The 16,624-nt window shown below is 40.2% G+C and overlaps 1 long non-coding RNA gene and 1 pseudogene across 2 annotated transcripts in view; both read left to right on the top strand.

Moving 5' to 3' along the window:
- LOC144337688 (uncharacterized) overlaps positions 1 to 16,624 on the top strand; it is a 204,934-nt gene that overhangs the window by 60,469 nt on the left and 127,841 nt on the right. The gene's annotated exons all lie outside the window — the stretch shown is intronic.
- On the top strand, positions 489 to 2,051 carry LOC708680 (keratin, type I cytoskeletal 18 pseudogene; annotated as a pseudogene).

Here is a 16,624-nt window from a genome sequence, read left to right as displayed (position 1 = left end):
GAGCTTGTGTTAGAGTCTTTTGAATATACTTATCTTTGCAGGTCAATTAATATTTATTTAATGTCTATAATGTATGTATTTCAATTTTTGTTGTAGAGATGGGGGTCTCACTATGTTGCCCAGGCTGGTCTTGAACTTCTGGCCTCAAGCAATCCTCCTGCCTTAGCCTCCCAAAGTGTTGGATTATAGGGATGAGCCACTACACTTGGCCTGTATTGTTTAAATATCATGATTTCAACCATTAGCTTATTTACTGCAGTTGTAGCTATTGCGCAGCAGTCTCCCTTGTGTCAGGAACAGTTACTAAGTCTGAAGGTGGACAGTGAAAAATAAGATAGAATAAAAATAAAATAATATAATATAAAAATAAGAAATGGTTCTCTTCCAAGAATTATAACTTAGAAATGTACATTCAAATTAACATACTAGAAAATACAGGTCATCAGCAAAGCCTGAGTCCTGTCCTCTCACTCTTCTCTGTGGACAGCATGAGCTTCACCACTCACTCCACCTTCTCCACCAACTACCAGTCCCTGGGCTCTGTCCAGGTGCCCAGCTACGGTGCCTGGCCAGTCAGCAGCACGGCCAGCGTCTATGCAGGCACCGGGGGCTCTAGTCCCCGGATCTCTGTGTCCCACTCTACCAGCTTCCAGGGCGGCATGGGGTCTGGGTCCTGGCCATGGGGATGGCCGGGGATCTGGCAGGAATGGGAGGCATCCAGAACGAGAAGGAGACCATGCAAAACCTGAACGACCACCTGGCCTCCTACCTGAACAGAGTGAGGAACCTGGAGATGGAAAACTGGAAGCTAGAGAGCAAAATTTGGGAGCACCTGGAGAAGAAAGGACCCCATTTCAGAGACTGGAGCCATTACTTCCGCACCATCAAGGACCTGAGGGCTCAGATCTTCACAAATACTGTGGACAACGCCTACATTGTTCTGCAGATCGACAGTGCCTGTCTTGCTGCTGATGACTTTAAAGTCAAGTATGAGACGGAGCTGGCCATGTACTAGTCTGTGGAGAACGACATCCATGGGCTTCGCAAGGTCATTGATGACACCAGTGTCACTCGGCTGCAGCTGGAGATAGAGATAGTGGCTCTCAAAGAAGAGCTGCTCTTCTTGAAGAAGAACCACAAAGAGGAAGTAAAAGGCCTACAAGCCCAGATTGCCAGCTCTGGGTTGACCGTGGAGGTAGATCCCAAAATCTCAGGACCTCGTCAAGATCATGGCAGACATGTGGGCCCAATATGACAAGGTGGCTCGGAAGAACCAAGAACAGCTGGACAAGTATTGGTCTCAGCAGATTGAAGAGAGCACCACAATGGTCATCACGCAGCCCGTCAAGGTTGGAGCTGCTGAGATGACACTCATGGAGCTGAGATGTACCGTCCAGTCCTTGGAGATTGACCTGGACTCCATGAGAAATCTGAAGGCCAGCTTGGAGAATAGCCTGAGGGAGGTGGAGACCCACTACGCCCTGCAGATGGAGCAGCTCAATGGGATCCTGCTTTACCTGGAGTCAGAGCTGGCACAGACCCGGGCAGAGGGGTAGCGCCAGGCCTAGGAGTATGAGGCCCTCCGGAACATCAAGGTTAACCTGGAGGCTGAGATCGCTACCTACCGCCGCCTGCTGGAAGAGGGCGAGGACTTCAATCTTGGTGATGCCCTGGACAGCAGCAACTCCATGCAAACCATCCAAAAGACCACCACCTGCCTGATAGTGGATGGCGAAGTGGTGTCTGAGACCGATGACACCAAAGTTCTGAAACATGAAGCCAGCAGAAGCAGGGTGCCCTTAGGGGAGCAGGAGGCCAGTAAAAAGTTCAGAGGTCCAAAAAAAGGAGAAAATACAATGTTATAGTAGATAACTGTATACAGTGGAATCAGCGTCTCTGGGTGAGCATCATGGAAGAGGTGGCATTTCAGATCTTGATGGGTATATATAGGAAAATATGGGAGAAGAGTATAGCAGGAAACGAGAAAATTGTAAGCAAAGACCCCAAAGCAGAAAAGCGTTTGGTTCAGTCAGAGAATGGTGAGACAGAAAAAGAGGGAGATAGAACTTTGGAGCTAGAGTCCCAGGGTACTAACCCCAATGCTGAAACATACCGTGTCCTTTGACAAGTGACTTGAACTGTGTCTTGGTTTTCTCCTCTGTAAAATGGGGATAAGATTTGTACCTACATCACAGGGTTGTTATGAGGAATAATACACAATAATACATCTAAAACAATGCCTGGCACATAACAAGCACCATGTAAGTGTTAGAAAATGAGAGAGTGGAGTATTTTCTCTACTGTACTGAAAGCCACTGAAGATTTTTGAGCAAGGTGGTGAAAAGATAGGTGCTATACTTTGAGAGCATGATCCTGGCACTACTGTGTACAGTTGATCATGAGAGAGATGCTAGTTAAGAGAGCTCCTGGGAAGGGGAAATGCCAGCTTGCACTGGAATAATAGCTATGGGAATGAAAAGCAGGGGCTGGATGCAAGAAACATTGGAGGGTCCCCATGACTTGTACATACTTTATTTTATTTTAAGTTCTGGGATACATGTGCAGGATGTACAGGTTTGTTACATAGGTAAACATGTGCCATGGTGGTTTGCTGTACCTATCAACTTATCACCTAGGTAATAAGCCTAACACGCATTAGCTATTTATCCTGATGCACTCCCTCCCCTAAACTTCCCCCACCCCTGCCAGCAGGCCCCAGTGTGTGTTGTTCCCCTCCCTGTTTCCATGTGTTCTCATTATTCAGCTCACACTTACAAGTGAGAACATGCGGTATTTGGTTTCCTGTTCCTACGTTAGTTTGCTGAGGATAACTGCTTCCAGCCCCGTCCGTATCCCTGCAAAGGACATGATCTCATTTCTTTTTATGGCTGCATAGTATTCCATGGCGTATATGTACCACATTTTCTTTATCTAGCCTATCATTTCTGGGCATTTGGGTTGATTCCATGTCTTTGCTATTATTAATAGTGCTGCAGTGAACATACGCATGCATATATCTTTATAATAGAATGATTTCTATTCCTTTGGGTATATATCCAGTAGTGGGATTGCTGTGTCAAATGGTTTTCTGATTCTAGGTCTTTGAGGAAAGGAATTGCCTTTGTCTTGAATTGTCTTCCACCATGGTTGAACTAATTTACATTCCCACCAACAGTATAAAAGCATTCTCTCTCTCCACAGCCTTGCTAGCATTTGTTGTTTCTTGACTTTTTAATAATTGCCATTCTGATTGGCGTGAGATGATATCTCATTATGGTTTTGATTTGTATTTCTCTAATGATCAGTGATGTTGAGTGTTTTTTCATGTTTCTTGGCCGCATAAATGTCTTCTTTTGAGAAGTGTTTATTCATGTCCTTTGCCCACTTTTTGATGGGTTGTGTTTTTCTTGTAAATTTAAGTTCTTTGTAGATTTTGAATGTTAGGCCTTTGTCAGACGGATAGATTGCAAAAAATTTTCTCCCACTCTGTAGGTTGCCTGTTCACTCTGATGATAATTTCTTTTGCTGTGCAGAAGTTCTTTAGTTTAATTAGATACCATTTATCAATTTTTGCTTTTGTTGCAATTGCTTTTGGGGACAGCATCATGAACTCTTTGCCGGTGCCTATGTCCTGAATGGTATTGCCTAGATTTTCTTCTGGGGTTTTTATAGCTTTGGGTTTTATGTTTAAGACTTTAATCCATCTTGATTTAATTTTTATAAGGTGTAAGGAAGGGGTCCAATTTCAGTTTTCTGCATATGGCTAGCCAGTTTTCCCAGCACCATTTATTAAATAGGGAATCCTTTCCCCATTGCTTCTTTTTGTCAGGTTTGTCAAAGATTAGAGGGTTGTAGACGTGTAGTGTTATTTCTGAGGCCTCTGTTCTGTTCCATTGCTCTATATATCTGTTTTGGTACCAGTACCATGCTGTTTTGGTTACTGTAGCCTTGTAGTATAGTTTGAAGTCAGGTAGCATGATGCCTCTGGGTTTGTTCTTTTTGCTTAGGATTGTCTTGGCTATATGGGCACTTTTTTGGTTCCATATGAATTTTAAAGGAGATTTTTTTTTCTAATTCTGTGAAGAATGTATGTCAATGGTAGTTTGATGGGAATAGCATTGACTCTCTAAATTACTTTGGGCAGTATGGCCATTTTCATGATATTGATTCTTCCTATCCATGAGTATGGAATATTTTTCCATTTGTTTGTGTACTCTCTGATTTCCTTGAGCAGTGGTTTGTCATTCTCTTTGAGGAGGTCCTTCACTTTCCTTGTTAGTTGTATTCCTAGGTATTGTCTTCTCTTTGTAGCAGTTGTGAATGGGAGTTCATTCATGATTTGGCTCTCTGCTTGTCTGTTGTTGGTGTATAAGAATACTTGTGATTTTTGCACATTGATTTTGTATCCAGAGACTTTGCCTGAAGTTGCTTGTCAGCTTAAGAAGCTTTTGGGCTGAGACAATGCGGTTTTCTAGATACAGGATCATGTCATCTGCAAACACTTTGACTTCCTCTCTTCCTATTTGAATACCCTTTATTTCTTTCTCTTGCCTGATTGCCCTAGCTGGAAACTTCTAGTACTATGTTGAATAGGAGTGGTGAGAAGCCATCCTTGTCTTGTGCCGGTTTTCAAGGGGAATGCTTCCAGCTTTTGCCCATTCAGTATAATATTGGCTGTGGGTTTGTCATTAAATAATAATACCATATTATTTTGAGGTATATTCCATGAATACCTAGTTTATTGACAGTTTTTAACATGAAAGGTTGTTGAATTTTATCAAAGGCCTTTCCATGTCTTTTGAGATAATCATGTGGTTTTTGTCTTTAGTTCTGTTTTTGTGATAAATTGTATTTATTGATTTGCATATGTGGAACCAGCCTTGCATCCTGGCAATGAAAAGGAGGATTCCCTCCTTTTCAATTGTCTGTAATAGTTTCAGAAGAAATGGTACCAGCTCCTCTTTGTACTTCTGGTAGAATTCAACTGTAAATCTGTCTGGTCCTGAGCTTTTTTCAGTTGATAGGCTATTTATTACTGCCTCAATTTCAGAACTTGTTAGTGGTCTATTCAGTTATTCAGCCTCTTCCTGGTTCAGTCTTGGGAGGGTGTATGTGTCCAAGAATTTATCCATTTCTTCTAGATTTTCCAGTTTATTTGCATAGAGGTATTTATAATATTCTCTGATCATTATTTGTATTTCTGTGGGATCAGCAGTGATATTCCCTTTATCATTTTTTATTGTGTCTATTTGATTCTTCTCTCTTTTCTTCTTTATTAGTCTACCTAGTAGTCTATCTATTTCATTAGTCTATCTATTTTTTTTTTTTAAAGAAAAAAAAAAAACAGCTCCTGGATTTGTTGGGGTTTTTGTGAAGGGTTTTTGTGTCTCTGTCTCCTTCATTTCTGCTTTGATCTTGGTTATTTCTTGTCTTCTGCTAGCTTTGGGGCTTGTTTGATTTTGGTTCTCTAGTTCTTTTAGTTGTAATTGTAGAGTGTCAGTTTAAGATCTTTCTAGCTTTTTGATGTGGGCATGTAGTGCTATAAATTTTTCTCTTAACACTGCTTTAGCTGCATCCCAGAGATTCTGGTACATTGTCTCTTTGTTCTCATTGGTTTCAAAGAACCTCTTGATTTCTACCTTAATTTCATTATTTACCCAGGTGTCATTCAGGAACAATTTCTATGTTGTTGTGTGGTTTTGAGTGAGTTGCTAAATCTTGAGTTCTAACTTGATTGCCCCATGGTCTGAGAGAATGTTATGAGTTCAGTTCTTTTGCATTTGCTGAGGAGTGTTTTACTTCCAATCATGTGATTGACTTTAGAGTAAGTGCCATGTGGCAGCAAGAATGTATATTCTGTTGTTTTTAGGTGGTGAGTTCCGTAAATATCTATCAGGTCCACTAGATCCAGAGCTGAGTTCAAGTCCTGAATATCTTTGTTAATTTTCTGTCTTGATCATCTATCTAATATTGATAGCAGGATGTTAAAGTCTTCTACTATTATTGTGTGGGAGTCTAAGTTTCTTTGTAACTCTCTAAGAACTTGTTTTTATGAATCTGGGTGCTCCCGTATTGGGTACATATATATTTAGGGTAGTTAGGTCTTCTTGTTGAATTGAACCCTTTACCATTATGTAATGCCCTTCCTTGTCTTTTAAAAAAATCTTTGTCTTTTAAAAAAATCTTTGTTGGTTTAAAGTGTGTTTGGTCAGAAACTAGGATTGCAACCCCTGCTTTTGTCTGCTTTCAGTTTGCTCAGTAAATTTTCCTTGAGCCTATGCATGCCTTTGCATATGAGATGGGTCTCTTGAATACAGCACACCAATGGGTCTTGACTCTTTATCCAGCTTGCCATTCTGTGTCTTTTAATTGGAGCATTTAACCCATTTACATTTAAGGTTAATATTGTTATATGTGAATTTGATCCTGTCATTATGATGCTTAATGGTTATTTTGCAGACTTGTTAATGTAGTTGCTTCATAGTGTCATTAGTCTTTGTACTTCAGTGTGTTTTTGTAGTGTCTGGTAATGGTTTTTCCTTTCCATATTTAGTGCTTCCTTCAGGAGCTCTTGCAAGGCAGGCCTGCTGGTGACAAATTCCCTCAACATTTGCTTGTCTGAAAAGGATTTTATTTCTCCTTCACTTATGAAGCTTAGTTTGGCTAGACATGAAATTCTGGGTTGGAAATTGTTTTCTTTAAGAATGTTGAATATTGGCCCCCACTCTCTTCTAGCTTATAGCATTTCTGCTGAGAGGTCCACTGTTAGTCTCACGGGCTTCCCTGGCCTTTCTCCCTGGCTGCCCTTAACATTTTTTCCTTCATTTTGACCTTGGAGAATCTGATGATTAAGTGTCTTGGGGTTGATCTTCTCATGGAGTATCTTACTGGGGTTTTCTGGATTTCCTGAATTTGAATGTTGTTCTGTCTTGCTAGCTTGGGGAAGTTTTCCTGGATGATATCCTGAAGTATGTTTTCCAACTTGGTTCCATTCTTTCCATCTCTTTCAGGGATTGGGGAGAACCTGAATCAGTCATAGGTTCAGTCTTTGTATATAATCCCATAGTTATTGGAGGTTTCGTTCATTCCTTCTCATTCTTTTCACTCTAATCTTGTCTGCCTGTTTTATTTCAGCAAGAAAGTCTTCAAGCTCTGAAATTCTTTCCTCTGCTTAGTCTGTTCAGCTATTGATACTTGTGGTTGCATTGTGAAGTTCTCTTGTGTTTTTCAGCTCCATCGGGTCATTTATGTTCTTCTCCAAACTGGTTATTCTTGTTAACAACTCCTGCAATGTTTTATTATAATTCTTAGCTTCTTTGCATTGGGTTAGAATATGCTCCTTTGGCTCGGCAACGTACGTTATTACCCACCTTCTGAAGCCTACTTCTGTCAGTTCATCCATCTCAGCCTCAGCCCAGTTCTATGCCCTTACTGGAGAGGTATTGTGATTATTTGGAGGAGAATAGGCACTCTGGCTTTTTGAGTTTTCAGTGTTTTTCTGTGCATTCTTTCTCATCTTCATGAATTTATCTAACATTAATCTTTGAGGTTACTGAACTTTGGGTGGGATTTTCATGGGGACTTTTTTGTTGATGCTGTTGTTGTTGCTTTCTGTTTGTTTTTCTTTCAACAGTTGGGTCCCTCTTCCATAGGGCTGCTGCCATTTGCTCACAGTCCATTCCAGACCCTTGTCACCTGGGTCTCTCCTGTACCTGAAGGTGTCACCAGTGGAGGCTGCAGAACAGCAAAGATGGCTGCCTGCTCCTTCTTCTGGGAACCCCATCCCAGAGGGGCACCAACCTAATGCCAGGAGGAATGCTCCTGTATAAAGTGTCTGGTGACCTGTGTTTGGGGTTCTAAGGGACCTGCTTAATGAAGCACTCTGGCTGCCCCTTGCTGGAGGGGCTGTACTGCACTGGGGGGAATCCCACGTGTCTGGACTGCTTGGATTTCTGAGAGCCAGCAGGGGGAAAGACTAAGTCCACTGATCCGTGGAGATCACGGCCACCCTTCCCTCCAGGTGCTCCATCCCAGGGAGATCAGAGTTCTGTCCCTAACCCCCTGGCTGGAGTTGCTGAAATTCCCACAGGGAGACCATGCCTGTTGAGGAGGGATGGGTCAGGGTCCAGCCTAAAGAGGCAGTCTGGCCATGGTCTTCCACAGCTGCTATGCTGTGCTGTGCTGTGGGGAATTCCCACTGGGTCCAAACCACCCAGACTCCCTGGCACAGGCAGGGGAAAACAGCAGATTGGAGCTGCAGTCATGGCTGCTGCCCCTACTTGCCAGGAACTCAGTAGTCTTAAGCAGTCTCCAGCTGAGCAACCACTGAGAATCTCCACAGCTCTGTGCTTGAGACCCAAGGCCCTGGTGGGATGGGCTCATGAAGGGATCTCCTGATCCACAGGTTGCACAGATCTGTGGGAAAAGCATGGTTTCTCGGGTGAAATAGCACAATCATTCACCATCTCATTTGGCTGGGGGTGGGAGCTCCCCTTGCCATGTGTGGCTCCCAGGTGGGCGGTCACTCCACCCTGCTTTTTTCCTTGCTCTCTGTGGGTCATGCCAACCGCCTAGTCAGTCCCAGTGAGAAAACCTGGATACCTCAGTTGCCAGTGCAGGATTCACTTGTTATTTTCATCCTCAGTGGGGGCCTCTGACCGCACTTGTTTCTAGTCAGCCATCTTGGCCCCTCCCTGCCATACTTTTCAAGTGTTTAAACTGAAGGTATCTCTGTTTTTGAAATAATCAAAAGTCATTTCGAAATAAGTGTAGTGACCAAGGTGGATTTTTGTGTTTTTTTTTTTTAATTAGAGGCCAGACATGATGATTCATGCCTGTAATTCCAGCACTTGGGGAGGCTGAGGTGGGCGGATTACATGAGTCCAGGAGTTCAAGACCAGCCTGGGCAACATAGTGGAACTCTGTCTGTACAAAAAATACAAAAGTTAGCCACTTGTGATATCATGTACCTGTGTTCTCAGCTACTCAGGAAGCTGAGGTGGGATGATCACCTGAGCCCACAGAGGTTGAGGCTGCAGTGAGCTGTGATCATGCCACTGCATTTCAGCCTGAGTGACAAAGTGAGAGCCTGTCTGAAAAACTAAAAAAGAGATGGATTTTTAAAGTAATGAGGCAAATTTTCTTCTATGGATTTTTAAAGTGATACTAAAGGCAATCCAAAGGAGATTTGCTTTAAAAAAATGTATAGTACATTTAGTGGTGGAATAAATGTATAATTTCCCAATTATTACTATAAAGGAAAATATGCACTTTGTTGTATAAAAGTTAGTGTGCTTATCTAATCATCAGTAATATACATCCTCCCTTCTTAATGAAATTAAATTTGAAAAATAAGTTACTAATTTATTATGATAATCTCTTGAATACATACTTACAGAATGGAGATAGAAATATATTTAAAGACCAAAATTTGGTCTTTTATTCATTCTACTTAGCATTTACTGATATGTGTACCTCTTGGGTGCTCCCACATCTTGTTGATTTCCCTTCTTTCTGTTACTATTTGCTTTTATCTTCTATATTTCGACTGATTGATTGTAGAGATGAAAGTCTCATCATGTTGCCCAGGCTGATCACAAACTCCTGGCCTCAAGCAGTCCTCCCACCTTGGCCTCCCAAATGCTCAGATTATAGGCATGAACCACCACACTCAACCATTTTTTTAAAACCAACTTTGTTAAAATGAAGAACAGGAGGGGAAGGACAAAAGCCAGGATTTGTTAACTTTAGTTACTACCAAAGTGAGGGAGGGGACTTCATTTGGGTAATTTCAAATGCTTTACATAGCTTTTCAAAGATGCATGCTTGCACTACCATTTTCTGTATTCTGTTGCAATTTATTGATACCATTATTGAGTTTATTAATGGTCTCCTTACCATATTGTTTACCCATGTGCAGTTCAATAAGTACGGCCGTATGTGCTCATCCAATAAGCTTTCTCCTCTCACATTGTACCTGCTCTGACGTGATAAAAAACCAAAAACCTTTCATAAAATAAGTGTATGTGATGCATTGAACATTGCATTTTACTTAAAACACCCCCTTTTTTGGCAAATGAACCACATTGCAAAATTTTAAGCTGAAATTGCCAGCAGTGTTTCCAAGATAAACATGCTATTTATAGACAAAAATCTTTTAAATTATCAGTTAATGAATACCTAATGGGCTGCACAGTAATAAAATCACAAAAAGCGAATGATTAGTTATTTTCAGTCAGTTAAGAAGGACTCTCGTAACTGGAGTCTACACCAGGAGTGGGACTGTCTTTTCCACCGTATAAGTCCTAGGGATTAGACATCTGTTTTCATTTCTTATAGTGAAAAGAGGTCTGAAACAATGTGTAATGTCCTAGTAATGAGACAGAACTGTTTGATGAGTTAAGAGCAGATATCTGGATGGATGGAGGTCAACGAGAACTGTAGTCTCTCTGCCTCTTGTTGAAAAGAAAATACCCTGTAGGAAAAACCTTCAGTCATCAGTTCAGCAAAAATAATTATAACTCCCACTGGAGACACTGAAAGGACCTGGGCTCTCTTTGTTAAGTCCAATGTAGGATTTTCTTTTTTTAATACTTATTTTAAAATTAAAACTAAGTGAAACATTTTTGTTTAGCTTTTTTTTTGAGATGGAGTCTCTCTCTGTGGTCCATGCTGGAGTTCAGTGGTATGATCTTAGCTCACTGCAACCTCCACCTTTTGAGTTTAAGCGATTTTCCTCCCCTAGTCTCCCAAGTAGCTGGGATGACAGTGTGCGCCACCATGCCTGGCTAATTTTTGTATTTTTAACAGAGATGGGGTTTCACCATGTTGGCCAGGCTGGTCTCGAACTCCTGACCTCAGGTGATCTGCTCTCTTCGCCCTCCCACAGTGCTGGGATTACAGGAGTGAACCACCGCGGCCGGCCCCAACATAGGATTTTCTGAATGGTGTTTTTTTTACCTAAGCCTCATTCTGCAAATGAAAACAAAAAATCATTTGGTAGGGGGACACCAATAATTCGGTGTTTTTGAAATGTCATTACTTCTGCAAGTTAAGTGTTTGCTACCTGTGTCTTCTACCAATTCCAAATATGTTGATTCTTGTCAAGCCCCGTGTAGGAGATGGAGGTGCTAATTCTTCAGAATAACACCAGGCCAGTGAAACTGGAATGGGATAAAATCCGTAAAGAATTTATCCTAATTCTTGGGTAAGTCAGCAAAGAAAATGTATGAACATGAGATTGAATTCTCAACCCTCAATGTCATTCTCTCTTCAGATACCCAGAAAATTTCAAAGTAACTCTGGGTTATGAACAAAAAAGTTACCTGCTTTGACCAGCTATTTTTCATGTGTTAACCATGGTGTTCTCTTCTAGCTGTGCAGAGCAGTATAACTTGTATTAGTCTGAAAAGCAGAAATAAAAACCTTAGTGTTTGTAAGGACATTTCTGGCAAATGAAAGCAGGAACTTTGTGTGTTGCAAATGGCAATAAAAACTTCGGAACACATTGATATAGCATATTTTGTTGCTCTTCTGTATTCTATCAAAAGTCCTTCTTACCAGTGCTTTGAAAGGAGTTTAGACAGTAACTAGGCACACAACTATGCCAAGAATTTTAATTGAGTTGAGGGCCTTCATGCAAATAAGGCTAAGACTTGCAATGGCAAATAGAATTCTTTAATTTGTAGGTGTTTTGATATAACCAGTTGATATGCAGATTAGTCCCCAGTGGGATATTGACTATTGAAGTATATGTAAGCACTTTGTAAATTATGAAGCATTACCAAATGTATCTGTTTTAGGTTTGCCCTATTCCTATTGGCAGGTACTGTGGTCATTCATTCATTCAACGAATATTTACTACGTGCTTACTATGTGCCAACTACTTTTGTAAGTACTAGAGATATAGTAATGAATAAAACTTTATATTCATATGAATAAATTTTTATACATAAAATAAAACATAAAAAATAGCCCAGGCATGGTTGCTCACACCTATAATTCTAGCACTTTGTGGGGCCAAGATGGGAAGATGGCCTGAGGCCAGGAGTTTGAGACCAGCCTGGTAAATAGAGTGAGACCCTGTTTCTATTAAAAACTAATAAAAATAAAAAATAACTTCAGATAGTGATACATGCAGGATATTTAGATAGTGTGTGAGGAAGAGGGTAGGTTTTGAGTAGGGAAGAAGAGAAGCATTTTACCTAGGTTGTTCAGGAAAAGTCAATCTGAAGAACTAACATCTGAACTGAGGCATGGTTCTTGAGAAGTCAGCCATAAGTTCTAAGTGGAGGGAACAAGCAGTGTGAAGATGCTGTGATAGGAAGAAGCTTGGTATGTTCCAGAATGACAAGAAGACCAGGTTATGAAGTGAGCAAAGCTCATTGGAATTTATAATCTCATGCCTGCAGAATGGCAAGTGAATGAGGGAAGATGAAATACACTAACTTTTCTTTATTTGTACATTTTTTTTGTTTTCGCATGAGTCTCTACATAGCTAGATGAAGCATGTTAAAGAAGAGAATTATCTTGACTGTTTTACTACTTTCCCCTAGTGTCCTAGGAAGTATTTCTCTATGAGCACCATGTCTCCATTCCCCCTCTTTATTCAGAAATATCCTTTTCAATTTTTGTTTCCCTTCTTAACAAAATTTACAAAGGAAATGCAGATTATTTTTCTTTTATGCCTTTGCATATAACCTTATCAAAGGAAATAGAGGAAAACACTGAAGAAATAGATACTATAGTAATTATATATTTTGAAGCAGATACTGCCTTTGTTATAATAGAGTCAGGTCATCATGGGCAGCTTACTTAATTTCTTTTGAGCCTCAGTTTCCTCTTCTATAAGAAGGTGACTACTATTTATCTTATAGAATTACATGAGATCAAGCACATGAAGTGTTTAGCACAGTGCTTGGCACATAGATAATGTGTATGGAGCACTTACTGTTTGTCTTTTAGAGACAGGGTCTTGCTCTGTCACACAGACTGGAATGCAGTGGTACAACCTTGTCTCACTGCAGCCTCAACCTCCTGGGCTCAAACAATCCTCCTACCTCAGCATCCTGACTAGCTGGAACTACAGGCGCACACCATCATTACTGGCTAACTGTTGTATTTTTTGCAGAGACGGGGTCTCACTGTGTTGCCCAGGCTGGTTTCAAACTCCTGGGCTCAAGTAATCCTTCCACCTTCACCTCCTAAAGTGCTGGGATTATAGGTGTGAGCTACCATGCCTGTCCTTACTGTTATATTACCATGAAGATCTTTATTCTTTCGAATCACTTCCCAGTAAACCTTTTCTGCAAACTTTTTCAAATAGTTCCAATAAACTTTTAGGCTAGCATCCCCCCTCCGCCAGCTTATGCCATTGTCCAAATACCTTTTTCTCTATTGTCCAGCTCAAAGACTCTGTATGTTTATGAGACCATCTTTTGGTAACAAAAATGCCAGGAATCAATGATTTATTAAAATCCTAGTATTAATTCAGGCTCCTGTCAATCTCCTAACAAAGCCTATACATACTGTGTAGCTATACCAAAGATTCCATAGCATAGGTGAAAATGCATGAGTATATAGCCCTTGATCTCCTGAGCTGCATTCGGCCAGTCTCGTCTTTCCTTTCTATCCAATTAATGACATTCTTGGCATATGGGGATCACATAGCACAGAATGTGTCCATATTCTGCCTGCGAAAACCCACGTTGTTCTCCACCTGCAAAAAGGCAACCTCTGCTTTTCATTTCTTTTTTGTGTCATTTTTTAATGTCATTGTTCTCCCTCTCTCTTCCTTCCCTCTCTCCCTCTCCTCCTTTTCTTCTTTCCTTCCCTTCCTCTCTCTCTCTCTCCCTCTTTTCCCTTCCCCCACTGCTTCCACCCTTCCTAGTAAAGGGAAGAGGGATGGACCTTGGGCATTGGTCTTAGAGGAGGAAACTTACATCATCACCTAAACTGATTCTAGAAGTTTTCTTGAAACTCAAAAATGATTTGCTTCACTAATACTAACATCACAATCCCCTGAGAAGACCATCACCAGTTTTCTACTACATTTTAGCTTCTACTATTTTCCTTGTCTAGATTGCTTTTTTTTTTTTCTTTTCTTCAAGAATAATCTCAAATCTTACTTCTTCTACTACATCTTACTAACTCTGGACTTGATTGATCCCCTGCCACTCAACACTTACACTGTTGTATACTTTTTGCTACTTAATTCATATTACGGAACCTGGTGCATAAATTAAAGGCTTGTTTCTCCAATTAGATTATAAGTTTACTCAGAACAGGGATTGTGTCATACATATTTATAGTATCTCACTGTTTTTATCTTTCCCTACCCCAACTATAATCATACTTCTTTATAAACACCTGAACATTCCTTCTTCCTTGACGATAAGCGTATGTTAGCAAAGCTCTATGACCTTTTTTTTTTTCCTCTGACACTCGAATTCTCAGGTCAGAGTTCTATAACTTGAGCAAAATCAAAGAGAGTGGTATATTTTGTAACATTAGAGATACTACACAGGGCAAAGCTTAGCTGTTACTGCAAGAAGCCTATCTACAATAATAGATTCAGGCTAATTTGAATGCCTCAGTCTATACCTTATTTCATCCTCAATTTCTTTTTTTCTTAATTTCAACTTTTATTTTAGATCTGGGGGCACATTTACAGGCTTATTAAATGGGTATATTGTGTGATGCTGAGGTTTGGGTACAATTGATCTTGTCACCCAGGCAGTGAGTATACTACCCAATAGGTAGTTTTTCAGCATTCCACCCCCACCTCCCATCTTTTGGAGTCTCCAGTGTCTGTTGTTGCCATCTTTGTGTCCGTATGTACCCATTGTTTAGCCCCCACTTATAAGTGAAAACATGTGGTATTTGGTTTTTGTTCCTGCATTAATTTGCTTAGGATAATGGCCTCCAGCTGCATCCATGTTACTGCGTAGGATGTGATTTTATTCTTTTCTATGGCTGCATAGTATTTTGTGGTGTATATGTACCACATTTTCTTTATCCAGTCCACTGTTGATGAGCACCTAGGTTGATTCTATGTCTTTGCTATTGTGAATAGTGCTGGAATGAACATACAAGTGCATGTGTCTTTTTTGTTGAACAATTTATTTTTCTTTGGGTATACACTCAGTAATGGGATTGCTAGGTCAAACAGTAGGTCTGTTTTAAGTTCTTTGAGAAGTCTTCAAACTGCTTTCCACAGTGGCTGAACTAATTTATATTCTCACCAACTATGTAGAAGCATTCTGTCTTCTCTGCAACCTCACCAGCATCTGTTGTTTTTTACTTTTTAGTAATAGCCATTCTGACTGGCGTGAGATGTTATCTCATTGTGGTTTTGATCTGGATTTCTCTGATTAGTGGTGTTGAGCATTTTTTCATGTTTGTTTCACCTTAGATTTCTGAGTGAGTTGAGAATGTCTGAGCATCAAAAGCAAATCTTGGAATAGGAGCCAACTCCCAAATAAAATAAACATACTTGAAGAAAAATTAGACTTTTTTGTTTCTCCTCTTAAATGCATTCAATTCATTTAGCTTCTCATTTATATCACCACCAGAAGACAAAGAATGAATGCTGGTCATTCAGGTGTAAAATTTTTTTTTTGTTGATAGCTCTAGCAATTTGGTTAGAGAAAGTAGGGAAAATTCAGGACTAAGAAAATTTAGAGACTATGATTTTCATTTATCAACTCTTTCACTTCATTAATTATGATAAACCATAAAAATGGATTAATGCATAAAAGGATGATCAGTGTGTATCATTAGAAGAAAATAATTGCTTAAAAATTAGAGATTTAAAAACAAAGAGGACGATAGTGAGCTCTGTTATTTAAACCAAAGAATATCATTGAAATCCTAAATAAACAAGCCATCCAACAGAGGAAGATATCTACACTTGGTGAGTGCATCCTGCTATGTATAAGTTTAAAAAGGAAGAAGAGAAGACAGTGCTGGGAGAGGAGCCGTGTATACCTGGATGTGCTCTATTAAAAGAGGTGCTTGATTGCTCAGTAATTGCAGAGCTAGGTTCTTGGGGAGGCTTTTGTCATCCCTCCTTGGCTGACACCAGACGATAGTGTGGCTCTGTGATAAGAAACAGAAGACCAGTGTCTCCATGGTAACTAACTGAGCTCTATATATTATACCTCATTACAAATGAGGATAGATAGTAAAATATATATATATACACACACACACACACACCCCAAGAGTGAATATATATGTGTGTGTATGTATACATCCTGTCTTCTATCTAGAAAGTGAGTAGAATTAACATTTTTGAGAATGTGATTGCATTGAAAGGATAAATTTGATAGACCTTTTTTCCCCATTGGTGCAGGTAAATATTTCATTTTTCAGTTCCTCTGATGGTTTTGTTCTGAACCCACCCAGCTGTAGCTTGAAAGATTAATGATGGGCAGCGAAAGAACGTGAGAAGAGGTGGTGAATGAATAGAAACCAGCACCAGAGAAGAAAGAGTATTGTCTGGCCTTTGGGACAAATAAATAAGGATTTACTAAGTCTGCTAGTTTCATCCCCATAACAGGAAAACCTGGAACCCATTAGAATGGAGACCTGGAGACTTTTATAATGTAGTGATTCCTAGAGT

Source organism: Macaca mulatta, chromosome 20, assembly GCF_049350105.2.
Source record: "Macaca mulatta isolate MMU2019108-1 chromosome 20, T2T-MMU8v2.0, whole genome shotgun sequence".
Classification (NCBI taxonomy): domain Eukaryota; kingdom Metazoa; phylum Chordata; class Mammalia; order Primates; family Cercopithecidae; genus Macaca; species Macaca mulatta.
The sequence above is the reverse complement of the archived record's forward strand: the minus strand, read 5'-3'. Positions and strand labels throughout refer to the sequence as shown.